Raw genomic sequence first — 14,887 nt, 5'->3', positions numbered from 1 at the left:
CAGGTTAGACCACATTGAGAAAGTGTTGCTTGAGCTCAGAGCCTTCATATGGCTTCCCGTCTCACTCAGAAAAAAGCCAAAGTCTTTGCAATTTCCTGTAAGACTCTACAAGATCTGGACCACCCCCGCACCCAGCTTCCCTGACGTCATCTCTTATCATCCCTGGGGACCAGTGGTCTTCAAACTTTGCTGGGCACCAGATCGCCTAGAGGGCTTCTTAAACCACAGATTCCTAACACTGATGAAATCCAAATAAAGTCTGCAGTTTCGTCAGTAGTGTTGTACCAATGTTAACCTCTTGGTTTTGAAAAATGTACCATGATTATGTAAGAGGTTAACATCAGGGGAAGATGGGGATAAAGGGCATCTCTGTACTCTCTCTGCAACTCTTCTGTCAATCGGAAATTATTTCAAAATAAAATGTTAAAACACACACACAACAGACACACACACACACATATGTACACACAACACACTGCTGAGCTCCAGCCCAGAGTCTCCACATCTGCAGGTGGGGAACGGGGCTGAGAATGTGCACTTCTGGCTAGTCCCCAGGTGATGCTGATGTTGTTGGCCCAAGGACCCTGCCTGGAGAACCACGGCCTGCGATCGCCCAGCTTCAGTCACAGTGACCACCCTGGTCCTCCTCAAACAGCCCCGCAGGCTTCCACCCCAGGACATCAGTGCTTGCCTGAAATGCAGTTCCCTTGAGGTCAAGGTGTACAGGGTTCATTCCCCCTCCTGCTCATCCCCTCCTCCACTCCACAAGGAAACTCACCCAGTTCAAAATGCCCACCCCACTCCTCGCCTTGGTTTCCCATGTCCATCTTTCCTGCTGCTTTATTTTTTTCCCTGTAGCAGTGCAGAGTGATGCACTATGTCCAGTCATGCACTGCATGATGACAGTTCAGTCAACGATGGACCATATACATGACAGTGGTTCCATAAGGTTCTAATGGAACTGAAGAATTCCTATCACGTAGTGACATCATAGCCATCATAATGTTGTGACAGTGCATTACTCGTGTGTGTGTGTGTGTGTGTGTGTATGTGTGGTGATGCTGGTGTAAACACACCTACTGTGCTGACAGTCATAAAAAAGCCCAGTATATACAATTACGTATAGTATGTGATATTTGCTAATGATAATAAACAACTGTCATTAGTTTATTTACTATACCATAACTTTTATCATTATTTTGGAGTATTCCATTATTTTTATAATGGACAAGATGTGCAGGTGGAAGACAGTGATACTGATGATCCTGACCCTGTGTGAGCCTAGGCTAATGTGTGTGTTTGTGTCTTATTTTTTAAACAAAAAGTTTAAAAAGTAAAATAACAATTTAAAAATTGTAAAAATAGAAAAAAGCTTAAAGAAGACATTTTTGTGTAGCTGTACAATGTGTTTGTGTTTGAAGCTAAATATTATTACAAAGAGTCAAACAGTTAGAAAACATTAAAAGTACACAAAGTAAAAACATTATAGTAAGCTAAGGTTAATTTATTATTGAAGAAAGAAAAAAATTTAAATAAATTTAGTGTAACCTAAGTGTACAGTGTTGATAAAGTCTACAGCAGTGGACAGTAATGTCCTAGTCCTTCACACTCACACCACTCACTCCCTGACTCACCCAGAGCAACTTCCAGTCCTGCGAGTTCCATTCATGGTAAGTGCTCTATACAAGTGTCCCATTTTTTATATTTTATACTGAATTTTTACAGTTCCTTTTCTATGTTTAGCTATGTTTAGATACACAAATACTATTGTGTTACAGTTGCCTACGGTATTTAGTACAGTAACTGTTGCACAGGTTGGTAGCCCAGGAGCAATAGGCCATACCACATAGCCCACGTGAGTAGTAGGCTGTGCTATCTAGGTTAGTTCAAGTGCACCCTATGATGTTCACACAACAACAACAACATCACCTAACACTGCGTTTCTCAGAACATCCCTTTTGTTAAGGACACATGACTCTATTTACTGTTCATGTATGTTTCCCTCTCCTACCAACTTCTGCCCCAGGAACGTAAGCTCCACTAAGATAGTTTCTCCATCTCATTCTCTGCCATGTCCCTGGCACTTATGATGGTGCCTAACCTTAGTAGATGCTTGAAGACTGTAAGTTTATGGAAGGAAGGACAGGATGAGTAGAGTGAATTGTCCTCGAAGAGTGATGGAGCAGCGTGGTTAGGACTCAGCTTCAAGAGTTAGAGTGTGTGGGCTCAAATACATACTCCTCGGTTAATCTTCGGCAAATTATCTTCCTCAACTAAAACCTGGGGTTCCAGTTATGCTAGTTCAGAGGGAAATGTGAAAATTCAATGCAATAACGCAGATAAAGGACTTAGAACAGGGCTGGGCATAGAGCACTCTCTCAGAAAATGGCAGCTAGTATTTTTGCTCTACAAACTTGTTCTGTGTAATAATTCAAGCAGGACCTTGGTCCAAATTCAACTTTGTACAGAGAATCATTTCTTTAGGGTTGGTGAAAAGTGAATAACGCTGTAGGGATTATTTAAGCTACTAAGAGAAGAAACTATTTCCAAATACTCTCAAGCACTTTCAAAATGTCTGGTTGGTGTTCAGATTATATCTACATTTGTTGACAGTCATTCTATGTAACCATGAAAGTAAAACCTCTAAGGATTGCTCCATCTTGGTTGGAAATGCTTTAAATGAACTTTGTTAACTTAGCTTATGTTAAAATTACCAAAATATATCTCTTTCTTTATAAATTTATGTTTATAAATATATACCTAATTATGAATATATTTATTTATAAATTCAATTAATATATTTCAAGTTAATATTTTATTAATACATTGTATTATACAATACATATTATACAAGTATACATATGATTATAGTATATATTAATATTGAATTACATATAAAGATTACTTATAACATATTTTAATATTTATCTTTAATTATAAATAGTATTTATATATATTTCTTATTTATAAATGATTATATTTATTTATGCAAAGCATGTTCCATGATTTAGAAATTCAGTTGGGTCTAATTCACACAGTCCTGATTAACACAGCTTTTGTGCCTCTGTGCCCATGTAACCGCAGCGCCTTACTTAAGAACTAACATGCTGTTCACAGCAGTCACCAGACGTGGGTTTGCCTCGGGCAGGTGTACCGAGCTGCAATCTTTCCCTGTCCGCATTGTGTTCCTCCCAACACTGATGTTCTGGCCGCTAACTCTTTACTAGGAAAAACTTCATCCACGGGTGGCATCTTGGTCAGCAACCTTAGAACTGGAGAAGATCAATATTAAACTGCCTGCAACTGGCCTTATAGCTGTCAGCAGAAGACTCAGAGATAAAAGCGTTTAAAAAGAAAAGACATTGACTTACAACAAGTGCAGGGGACTCAGACTTCAAAAAGACCGGCTCACCAAATGAAAACACAAAAGGATTTTAAGGAAGGAAAGCACAAGATCACCAAGGTTACCGAGGGCACATTAGTCTGTTCATGGTAGAAAAAAGCAGCTTTCTTACATGATTGTCATATGCAGAAAGGTTGTGACATACTTCAGCTATGGGCATTATAAAAATCAAGAATGCAGTTGTCTTTGTTAGGGCTCCATGCTTATAGGAATTGCATATTTCATGTATTTTGGGGACCAGAACCAGATCGAGTACCCTACTATTTTTTATTATTTCCAGGGTATAAAATTTGTGTGTATGTCTTTTTTCCCCTGACTGTAGAATATGTTGTACATGTTTATTAATAATAGTGATAAGGGCAAAATGTCAGTTTTGCTCCACACAATTTCCCGGGTCATCAAGTTCAGCTTTTGCTTGTGGACCAGGCCTTGTTGCTGCTGTTCCTAATGGGTTCCTTGTTCCCTGCATTGACCACCTGTTTAACTAACAGTAGCTGCCATTCATTGAGCGCTGACACAATGCCAGGGATGGAGCGAGGCCCGTTATACAACAATAGCTAATATTTGCTGAGCTTTACCCTGTTGCGGACTCTCCTGCTCTAAGCACTTTACGTGTATTATCATTACATTATCTCATTCAATCCTACAACAACTCAAGAGGTAGGTACTATCAGAATTTCCATTTTATAGTTGAGAAAACCGAGGCACAAGAAGGTAAGCAAATGGCCTGATGTCACACAGCAGGTAAGCAGAGGGGCTGGGATTTGAACCTGAGTCCAGAGCCTCAGCTATGCTACGCTGTACTGTTCCTACTCTTAGTATATTTGCATATTTTCATTAACTCCACACAATCCTGTGAGGTGGGCATTACTACCCCCAAGTTCTAAATGAGGTGTAGAGAGTTTAACTCATTTAGTAAAATCACATAGAAAATGGCAGAGGAGGGATTTAAATTGGACTTCTTTGTCTCCAAGACTTCCCAGCACACTGTCACGATGCCTGTAGGATAGTCTGCTCCTGTTGTGGCCAGCTCACCTGGCTCGGCCCTCCGATGTGTGACTCACCTGGTAGGCAGCTCACTCTCTGAGATGCGTGGATTCCCTGCGCAAGCTGGGATTAAGGATGAAGGGGATCTCTTTTTTTTTTTTTTTTTTTTTTAAGAAATCAGTGTTTTCCAACTGTCAGTTACATATTCAAATCCAGCTCAGTCTTTACTGCGAGATGTCAGTGTACACAGACCTGGGTTACAGATGTGTTTTGGGGTCAGGGAGAGAGAACAGAGTTTGTCCAAGGCATAGCTTCCTTTTTCAAAAAACTTTCGATCTGATTGTGCAAAAAAAGAAAAAGAAAAAGAATGATATTGAGAGCCAGGTGTGTATGGAGCCGTGTGTTACTGACGCAATGCTGTAGGAGGTCACACAAAGGGACACTGGAGCTCCTGGATAGGCCTCTTGGGGAATGAGGACCTTAAATGACATGTGGACTATGGATGTGAGCAGGAAGACTTGCCAGGCTTGGACAAAGGGGACGAAGAAGGGGCCAGGGAGGAGATGAACTTGGTCCCGGGGGAGGGCGCAAGGGACTGGTGTTTACTGGGACCCTCTATATGTATCAGATCCTGAGCAAAGCACTATTCCCATGACTGCTCAAATTAGCCCTGTGAGATAGGTGGGATTACTCCCATTTTACAGATGAGCAAACTGAGGCTCAGAGAGGTTAAGTAATTTGTCCTTGGTCACACAGCTCTTAAGTGATAGAGTGGGGTTCAAACTCAGTCTTGACTGGTGACAAAACCCATGTTCTTCCCATACTGCTAGAATTTTATAGGATTTCCAACCTCCCTGGGGGGGAACATCCCCATAGGCAGCTTGACTGTGTCCTGAACTCATGGCAAAAGAAACTTCTTCTGCTTCTGATGAGGCACAAACCCTGGTCCTGGCTCCTTGGGGATCAATAAAAGGACAGTTGCTGTTCTGGGGCCCCCAGCGTGACAGGTCAGAAGTCTAGGCCCTAAGAATTGAACAAGATGGAAGGGCCGTGCCATCATGACCAGCTGGGCCCAACCGAAGGCAAAGGCAGGGCCTGAGCTGAGGCCCAAGCCCGGGGTCTGGTGTAGGAGGGTATGTCACGCTGCTGCTGCCTGGAGAAAGCAGATGACCCCTCAGGTGCCTCCGGATTTGGTTCCATCAAGTGTGTGCCAGGCAGGCCCTGTGCTAGGGGGCAGAGACACCCAAGTGAATCAGACACAAACCTGGCCTCACTGGGCTCACGATTTAGTCTGCACTGACGGGCAAAGAGATCACTTCAGTACAACTTTGTAAGTGCCGTGACTCCTTCACGCAGCTGTATCCGGCCTCCATATATCTGGCTGCCTTCTGGGCAGACTGGTGGAAGGACCCATTGCCCAGCACCTGCTCCAACGTGGGCTCCGGCACCTGCGTGTGTCTGCGTGATCTGTGATGCCATGACCCTGGAGGGGACAGCATGTCTAACCAGTGGTTAATCACAGGAACAAGGCGTGCCGCTTGCATTTAGTGTTCATTCCTGAATATGCATTTTCAAATAGAGGATAGCAAGCTAGATACAACTTGGAGTGAAGATTCTTCTCTGTGCTTTCTATGTTGAAATTCTATCGGTCTGCTGGAGCAAATGTATACCGGCATACCTCGGAGATGTTGCAGGTTCAAGCCCAGATTACTACAGCAAGGCAAATATTGCAATAAAGCAAGTCTGCGGTTAGCACAGAGCAGGCCTTCTGTAGCCGGAAGAACCAGCTTTGGTGCTGGCTGTTGCTCACTGCCCGTGTGATCTCCCGCTAATCTCATAACCTCTCCAAGCCTCAGTTTCCTCATCTGTAAAAGGAGGATAATGAAAGTATTAGTAGTAATAATGATCATAATAAAAAGTCCCTAACACTTATTGAAGGCCTAAACATGCTAAGACTATTCCAAGCACATTCCAGGGACTGTTTTGTTGACATACTAGCAAAGGACAATCTCCTGGATGGGAAATAGTTTTGTCTTCATTTTAAAGATAACAGGAGTGAGTTGAGTTTAATTTAAAGAGCTGAAATTCGTTAATCTCTTACTGGCATACAATAAGGTACACAATAAATAATTATTATTGTTTATTTTTCCTCCCACTGAGCGCTAGCCTCACCCGGATCCTTCCATTCTCTTTGTGAGGAGTTTGAGCGCCTTCAAAGGCTGCGACAGATGGACTGTGCGTTGCCTGAGGTCCTACGGCCTTGGTTTACTTCTCACTGTCCTGCCGGAGCTGGGCAGCACTTTCAGCGGAGTGTGTGTGGCCCCTGAAGCTCTTTTGCAGATGTGGCCTTTGCCCCTGGGTTGGCCCATAAACCTCAAGGGGTCTTCTGAATGACAAAGGCAGTGATCAGATTTCTTTTTCCTCTTCAGCCCAGCAAATGGCTTTTCAGGGTGTCTGTCCCAGGTGGCTTGGATGTCCAAAGCCCGGTTGAAGCAGGCTTCAGTTGGGCAGTGCTCTCCCCTGGGAGCAGAGCCCAGCCACCTCTGGGGAATGCCTGCCTTCTGAGCAATGCAAAGTGGCTCTAGCAACCTGAATCTCAACTGCATCAGTAGCAGAGCCTGCCCTTGGAAATGACACCGAGCGTACCATTGATTGGAACAGATGTAATGAGCTAGTTAGCTTTCCAAGTGCCCAAGAATCAGTATTCTTCTTATGACTGTCTTGTCACTTGCTAGTGTCCTCTGGGTGGCCAATGGAGCCCCACCCAGGCTGTGCTCCTGAATCAGCAGGGTGGGCTTCACCCCTTGAGATCGAGTTACACTTCCAGCATCCTTCTCCTCAGGTTTCTACATGAAATGATTTTCAACCCAAATTCTTACTGGTTGACAAACCACGCGCTGTCATCCCTGATGGATGGGATGGTGGGAGAAAAGCTACCACTTCATTAAGGGCACAGGTTAACGGAGGGTGCCAGCTTTTCCATGGCTCTGAGAAAGTCTACAAATCCTTTGTGTAAACACTAGTTTGACAGTGAAGACAGTTTTCCCTTCTTTTGTGGAGGGCAGCAGACAGAGTAAATATTGACAAATGGACAGGTGTACTTTCCTGAGAGGCCCAAGGCAGGGAAACAGGGCAGGGGAGGAATGCTTTGGTTGAGTCATTATCCACAGAGGGAAAGCCATTCTCTCTGGGCACCATGTTTGGTGTAACTGGGATTTTATGAGACTGAAGAGGAAAGTGGGAACTTTGTAAGACGGCAAAATCATCCGGGACTTGGGTCCACCACCACCCCACCCTGGGATTCTGATGCTGGGGGCCTGGGAGGAGCCCAGGCCCCCATCAGTGTGTTGACAGAGCTCCCAGGGGCTTTGACATTGGCAGGGATGGTAAGCCTCTCTCAAGACAAAAATGTTTCAGCTTAGTTTGACCCCTGCTCCCCAGGCACCTCCCAAACACGCTGTCTGGTCCTGAGAGCTTGGGGACAGGGTAGATGGTGCAAAGATATTGCCTTAACCTGAAACTTTTAGAATGTGCATCTTGGACAGCGCTGGGAAGAAAGCCTCATTAGGTACAAAGGCAGAGACCCCGGTCCACTTCCAGGGACCCTCAGAATAAAATGCAAACCCTACCAGGCCCCGCTCACAGTCCCTTCTGGCCTCACCGCCCCTTTCCCACTGTGTTTAGGCTCCTTTCTCCTCTGCTCCCTTCACACTTGCTGTCGTCAGACTGGGCTCTCTTTATCCTGCTCTTCTGAAAGGCCATCTCTGAGCCACTTGCCCAACCACCCCCTCCCTGCAGATGCCCCCACATTGTCCTCCCCATACTCTGCTCACGTCCTTACTTAGGCACGTGCTTACCTTTTGTTCATCATTGGGATCTCCCATCAGAGTGATAAGTTCCATGAGAGCAGGGACGTTCATTCTCACCACTATTGTGTCTTCAGAGCCTGGTGGACTCCTTGGCACACAGTGCACCTTTGATACAGGTTTGCTTGGTGGACAATGAATCCACGCACAGCTGAATGAACTCACCCTCTGTCCCCAAAGGGGCCCTAGAGAACCACAGCCTGATGTTTCAAGAGTCGAGGCTGATTTTCTAAGAAAGACACATTTAGGGTGAAATAATGAGGCAGCATTGCTCGCTTCCTTAGCAAACGGCCCTCAAAGTCCCCTGGCATTCCTTGCCCACTGAGTCAGCTCTCCCCGTTTCATTTAGGCTGCCAGCCACCTCCCCTACTCATGGTGTGCCTCCTTTCCTTCTTCAGGAAAGATAAACTCACAAGCCATTGGGAAGACCTCCCTCAAGGCTCTTGTTCCTTTTCTCCTTCCAAACAAATGTATCTACACAGATGCCTGTTCCCTCCCTACCCTACACCTCTCAGAGGGTAAGACGTCTTGTGTTACAGGTAGGACTAGGTCTGCGCAGGGGCCAAGAGGACACTTTGGTCCTGGAAAAAGCTGGTAAGCAAAGGACAGCCACCTTCAGCTGCCTTGGCCTCTGGATTAGCCTTTGAGGGATGGTAGCGGCCCATTCCAGGCAGGGGCCACCGTGGCCCACCCCTTCTCCCCAAATCCTCCTTCCCATACACTTTGCCACCAAGTCACAGGACACAGATGAAATCAGGTTTACCTTCAAAGTCATTTGAGTCCAATTTTAGCACCTGTTCTCAACCTCAAACACACACACACACTCCACTAGACAAAAAAATTAAAGATGGGAAAAAAGGGGGGTCCACTTTATTATTACTTTTAAATTTTAAAATTATAAACCTATTTGAATTAATACTTGATGGAAATGGCTTTTCACTGGTGAATTTGATTAGCACAGGGATGGCAGGAAAGACAGGAAGACAAAGAATTTGATTTGTGTCCTGCCTTTACTATTTGCCAGACTTTGGTTAAGTCACTTAACCTTGATCTGCAAACTAGGAATAATTCCTACCTTTTTTAGTATTAAATAATATTCTTGGAGTGAACGTTTTTGGTACAAAGTAAGTACACAGAATAATACTAGGTCACATTTATTGGGTGCTTACTATGTACCAGAAACTTCCAGAGAGTCTTTGTCTTTACTAACTCATTTAGTCTTCACAACAGCTCTGTAGATGTTTCCCCACTTTACAGACATGGAAACTGAGGCCCAGAGAGGTGGAGGAACATGCCAGCAAGCAGGGATCCAGGATTTCTGTGCAGAGCCTGGACCGTTACTAACTTTCTATGGTGCCTCTCTGTCTCTTTACACCCCGGTGAGTCAGGGTTCTTTTCCTGTGTTGAAATGTGGGAAGAGATGAAAGTATTATCACATTAAATCCTCCAGCATGAAACTGGCAGGTGAAAGCAGAAGGGTATGTCCTGAGATTGCTAAAGTAAGTTGAGTATGTCATGTTTTTCAAAATATTTTGCCATAAAAGAAGTAGAGGATTTTGAATTATAAGGGCTGCCATTTGTCGTGTAAGGTATCATTCCCCCTCTGCCAATGCAGAAATCTCCTCTGTTTGAACTTGACCTGAGAGAGGCAGCCCAGTGCGCTTGTGTTTCCTTGTCCTTCTGTATGCGATTGTTGCTGGTCCCGGGTACCCTCTGTGCCCATGGGCTGTGGCTAGAAGGTGCCTTTCTCATCAGCAAATGGCTAGAAGTTGAGACTTAAATGAGTCAGCATTTCCTAAGAGTTATAGTTCTAAATATTTCCATTTATGCTAGCTTCACTAGGTATTTGCTGCAAGCGCCTACATCCAGGAATGACATTTTGATGTAGGCAACAGAGCTGGCTTCAGTTTAGTGTTTTCTGTCTCAGCCTAAGGTTGCCATGGCTCAGTGTTAACTATGGCAGTATGGAGGGTTTTAGCATCCAGATGACACCTCAGAGGAAGACTATCTGCCCCCGCTCTCCCTTCCCCAGACTCTGAAGTCACTGACACCTTTGACACCATACTTCCTCCTCTGTAGCTCGAAACTAAGTCCTGCTTCCAAAAGGTTGGTGTTTAATGATTTCATTTCATCCATTTCCCCATCCATCCATGAATCCATCCATCCACCCGTCCATCCATCATCCACCATCCATCCATCCATCCATCCATGATACATCCATCCGTCATTCATCCATTATCCATCTTTCCATCCATCCATCCACTCATTCATGATCCATCCATTATTCATTCATCTATCCAACCTTTCATTCATCATCCAGTTACCCACCATCCACTATCCATTGATCCATCCATCCACTCATCATCTACCATCCATTCATCCATCCATTCATTATCCATCTGTCCATCCATCCATCTATCCACTATCCATCCATCCCCATCTGTCCATCCATCCATCTATCCACTATCCATCCATCCATCCATTTCTGTCTATCATCTGTCCATCCATTCATCATAAGCACATATTAAGCACCTATTTTGAGCCAATCCAATTCTTGGTGCTGGGGAATCAGTGGTGAATCAGGCACTCAGCTCAAGTTTACAAGGGGCCACCATGTCACTCCTACCATCATACATCATCTCCAAGCTTCCCAAACTTCGCTTACTCATCATTTGCACAAATTTACCACTTTCACGTATAACTTTAATGTAATTTGCTTAATATTTTTCTTTAAATAAACTAAACTATTTTTCTCAAATAAGTTTATTTTTAAAATAAGCTTAATATCTTTATATCACTCCTGACATTATGCATTTGACATAAGTTATACATTTTCATAAAGAATTAAAATAAGTGCATACACTGTTCATCTGTGCACTACCTAAAACCACCTCAGGTAGCACCAATAGTAACTACACCACAGTTTGAGGTACTGAATTGGGTATCTCAAACTATTTCATGTTTCTCCCATAAAGTCGCTCTGAAATAATTATGATCCCCATTTCCAGATGTAAATTCTCAAATGAGGTGATTCTCCTAAGCATACGTTGTTGGCAAGAGTTAGAATTAAGACTGAAACTGAGATCTTATGGTTCCAATTCCAGCAAATCCATTAGAAGATTGTGAAGTTAATTGTATCGGTTGCTACCAACATTTAAAAAAATCACATAGTATGTAAAAAAGCATGGTATATTGCACTTAGTGAGGCTAAGTATGGTTCTGTGAGGCTTAATCATGATGTACAATGTGTATCCTACTGTGGGGCTTACAGTCAAATGCATTTGAAAACCACTGTTCTACCCTGCTGTACTATTTGGTAATTGGCTGCCTTGTTGGTCCCGTTGGCCGGCAAGGACTGCTGTGTTGCAAAACTCCAGGGCTTGCCATTTATATCATCATTGAATCAGGCCCACTGCCTGCTTTTGTAAGGAGAATTTTATTGGAACACAGTCATGCCCATTCATTTATATATTGTCTGTGGCTCCTTTTGTGTACAACTAGGCTCACTGGATTTAGCAAATAAAAATATATGGTGTTCTGTATTTTATCCAACAACCTTAGTTATAATGGCAGAATTGAATAGTTGTGACAGAGACTACAAGATCTGCAAGAACAAAAATATTTATTATTCGGTACATTGTAGAAGAAGTCTGCTTATCCTTGCTCTGTATGAACGGCATTCTCCAGAATTGTGCAGTGCCCAGACTGTGCTGCTGTACATGGCAGCATTGTAGCTGGCCAGTTGCCTCTTGGAAGCTGCTCTTCCTTCCAACTTCTTGTTCTTCCATTGCATTTCAGCGTTTGCTCCTCTTCAGGGCTCTGAACAGAGGTTGTGTGAACAGAGAGAGCTAAGCTTTCCCTCCTAGGAGCCGTCTTGCTAATGTCTCCCAGAACTGCCCTTTATCCCCAGTCCTGGCTGCCTTCGTCGTCACTGCTACTCTTCCCAAGCCTCTGTCCCCCTAGGACATGTGAATGGAGGCCTTTGGACCCTTTTTGTAATAAGCTCTGAATGACACCCTTAAACAGAGGAGTGGGGTTTGGGAATAATGTGAAAAACTGTGAAATTCTCCCAGTATGAGGGGCCCAGCCCAGTTTTGGACAGTGAATCATGACCTTGGCCAAGATGTTCTCATTACAGTCTCTGCGGACTTCCTTGGAGGAGGGAAAGCTGTTGCCTGCGAAATAGGCAGCTTCTCAGCCTCCTCCCTCACCAATGGCTCTGCCCCACTCCCTGGTGGTCTTATTCTAGGTCTCCTTTCCAGCTCCCTGTCCATCTTCTTCCTGCCTCATCTCAATTATTAAGGACATGAGACCTGCCCATGTACAATAACCAAAATGATAGAAATAATATCTCAACTCCTTACTATTTGAATTTCCTTGTCATTTCTTTTGCTATGTATTTTTGAATTCAGATCATGCCGAGAATGATACATTTGACTCCAGGACCCCACATCAAGGTGAGCACCAGCAGCTGGAATGATCTAAAAGGAAGCCAGAGGGGAGGTCAACTGCCTGAAGGCTGTTTATTAAGGCATGTTGGAGTGAATTTGGTTAATAGAACATTAATGTTGATGGACTATCTATTCATCACTGTATCTAGGTCCTTCACTTTGTACTTGAGACCAAGGGAGGTGGAGAAAGATCATGCAAGGTCATAGTGAAAAAAGTGGCCGCATGGTGCCCAGAGAACTTGGATGTGATGGTAGTTAGTCTTTCAGTGTCTCCATGGGATGAAACTAGTAAGCTTTCTTTGTTTTCTGCTTCTAGATTTATCATTAGTGTTATTGACATCATCATTATCAACATGACATGGTCTTCATAACTAGCATGTACTGAGTGATCACTGTGGACTAGCCACAGGGGTGAGCAATGTACATATATTATCTTATTTAAACATCACAACAACTCTATAAGGTGGGCATCATCATCCTCATTTTATAGAGTTGGAAACTAAGGCATCAAGAAGTTAAGTCCCATAGCTAGTAATACCAGACTGGCCCTCGACCACAAATCTTTTGACTTTTATGCTGGGCATTCATGTGTGCGTGTGTGTGTGTGTGTGTGTGTGTCTACTGCCGGTTCTCCTGTGCCTAGAATATGTCTGGTACATAGTAGGTGTTCAATAAATCCTTGTGGGGTGAATGGATATATGGCACCAAAGTTGGCTCTCTTGGTCATTTTGTTGGTGGATCTCAAACTTGGCTCATAATTAGAATTGCTTCCCGAGCTTGTCAGAATGCAAACGCTATAGGCCCCTCTGGAAATTCTGAGGTGAGGCCCAGGAATCTGATTTTTAATCTACTTCCCAGCAGATTCTGATGCAACCAGCTCAGCCTCAGGCTGCAGACCAAAATTTGGCACCCACTGTCGCCACGCCATTGCTTCATGAAAAATTTGCAATTTTTTAATGCTCCTGCAGAACAAATAAAACCACAATTTATGTTTCACAAGTGATGTAGTTTATCTCATATCCTTCTGAGAGACCTTTCATATTTCAGAATATTACAAATTGCTTTCTTTTCTGGGATAGCAGGACATAATATTGGATCTTGGGAGGTACTGGCTCTCCCTGGCATAGCCCCCAAAAGTCACATAGTTATGTCTTGTTCCTAGTCCAATTCTCTTTTTACTAAAGAAATCAGCTTCCCTTGTTTATTCTAGAGGAGAGAAGACTCAGGAGATAATTCAAATACCTTTAAATATCAGTGACTCTTAAGGAAGGGGGACAAGAATGATTCCAGTTATCTCTGGGTTAAGGCTGGGGCAGTCTTAAGCCCCAGGAGAGTTTGCCAAGAAAGTTCCAGGTTACCCCATTTGTCTTTGTGTAATTATTAATAGTGTCCCCATTTAGTCTCAAATGTGAACGTGGGTTTGGACAATAAATAATATGGTCAATCTACCTAAGACCAGAAAGAGAAGAGCTACAGGGAGATAGGTTTCTATTCATTACAAGGAAGGAAGTTCTAAGGGACATGAAAACAAATGCTATCAGGCTGCCAAGGTAGGGAGTAAGTTTCCTGTTACTGGAGGTGTTAAAACTGAAGGCACATGGCTATTTCTTGGGGATGATGGAAAGGAAGTCAAGCATCCAGTGGCTACTAGAGGTTCCTTCTGACTAAGTGTCCAAAATTCCCAGGGGACATCAGATTCTGTGGTGCCTCCGCCGTGTTAGGAGCACGTGTCACACCCACACTCCCATGGAAAGAAGCTAGAAACAGCAGAGCCTTCCCTTCTCCCTCCTGGGTGGCAGGCTATTCCATGGCCAGCCAACACATGATGTTTTCCCACTACTGTAGAACTGGAGAAGGCTCAAGGTTTTTAGGATTTGGCTCTTAACATCGCACCCAGGGTCCAGTGGCCTCTGCTGAGAAGGCTGGGCAAATCTTCAGGATGTGAATATGCTTGGATAGGCTTCCTTTCCCAGGAGCCAGAGCTGCATCTGCTCCCATGTGTCTTTGTGAAAAGTGCACTAAGTTTAGGCCATCCCTCTGCTCCCCACCACTTGCATCCCCAGGTCACCGGGCAAATGTCCACTTGACCTTTGGTGGAGTTTGACCCCTGCTCACACTGTCTCAGAGCTGTGCAAAGTGTGAGGGAGTTTCCCAACATTCTTCAGGGAAGTTATCACTGC

The sequence above is a fragment of the Eulemur rufifrons genome, chromosome 16 (genome assembly GCF_041146395.1).
Source record: "Eulemur rufifrons isolate Redbay chromosome 16, OSU_ERuf_1, whole genome shotgun sequence".
Taxonomy (NCBI): Eukaryota; Metazoa; Chordata; class Mammalia; order Primates; family Lemuridae; genus Eulemur; species Eulemur rufifrons.
Note: the sequence above shows the minus strand (reverse complement) of the source record.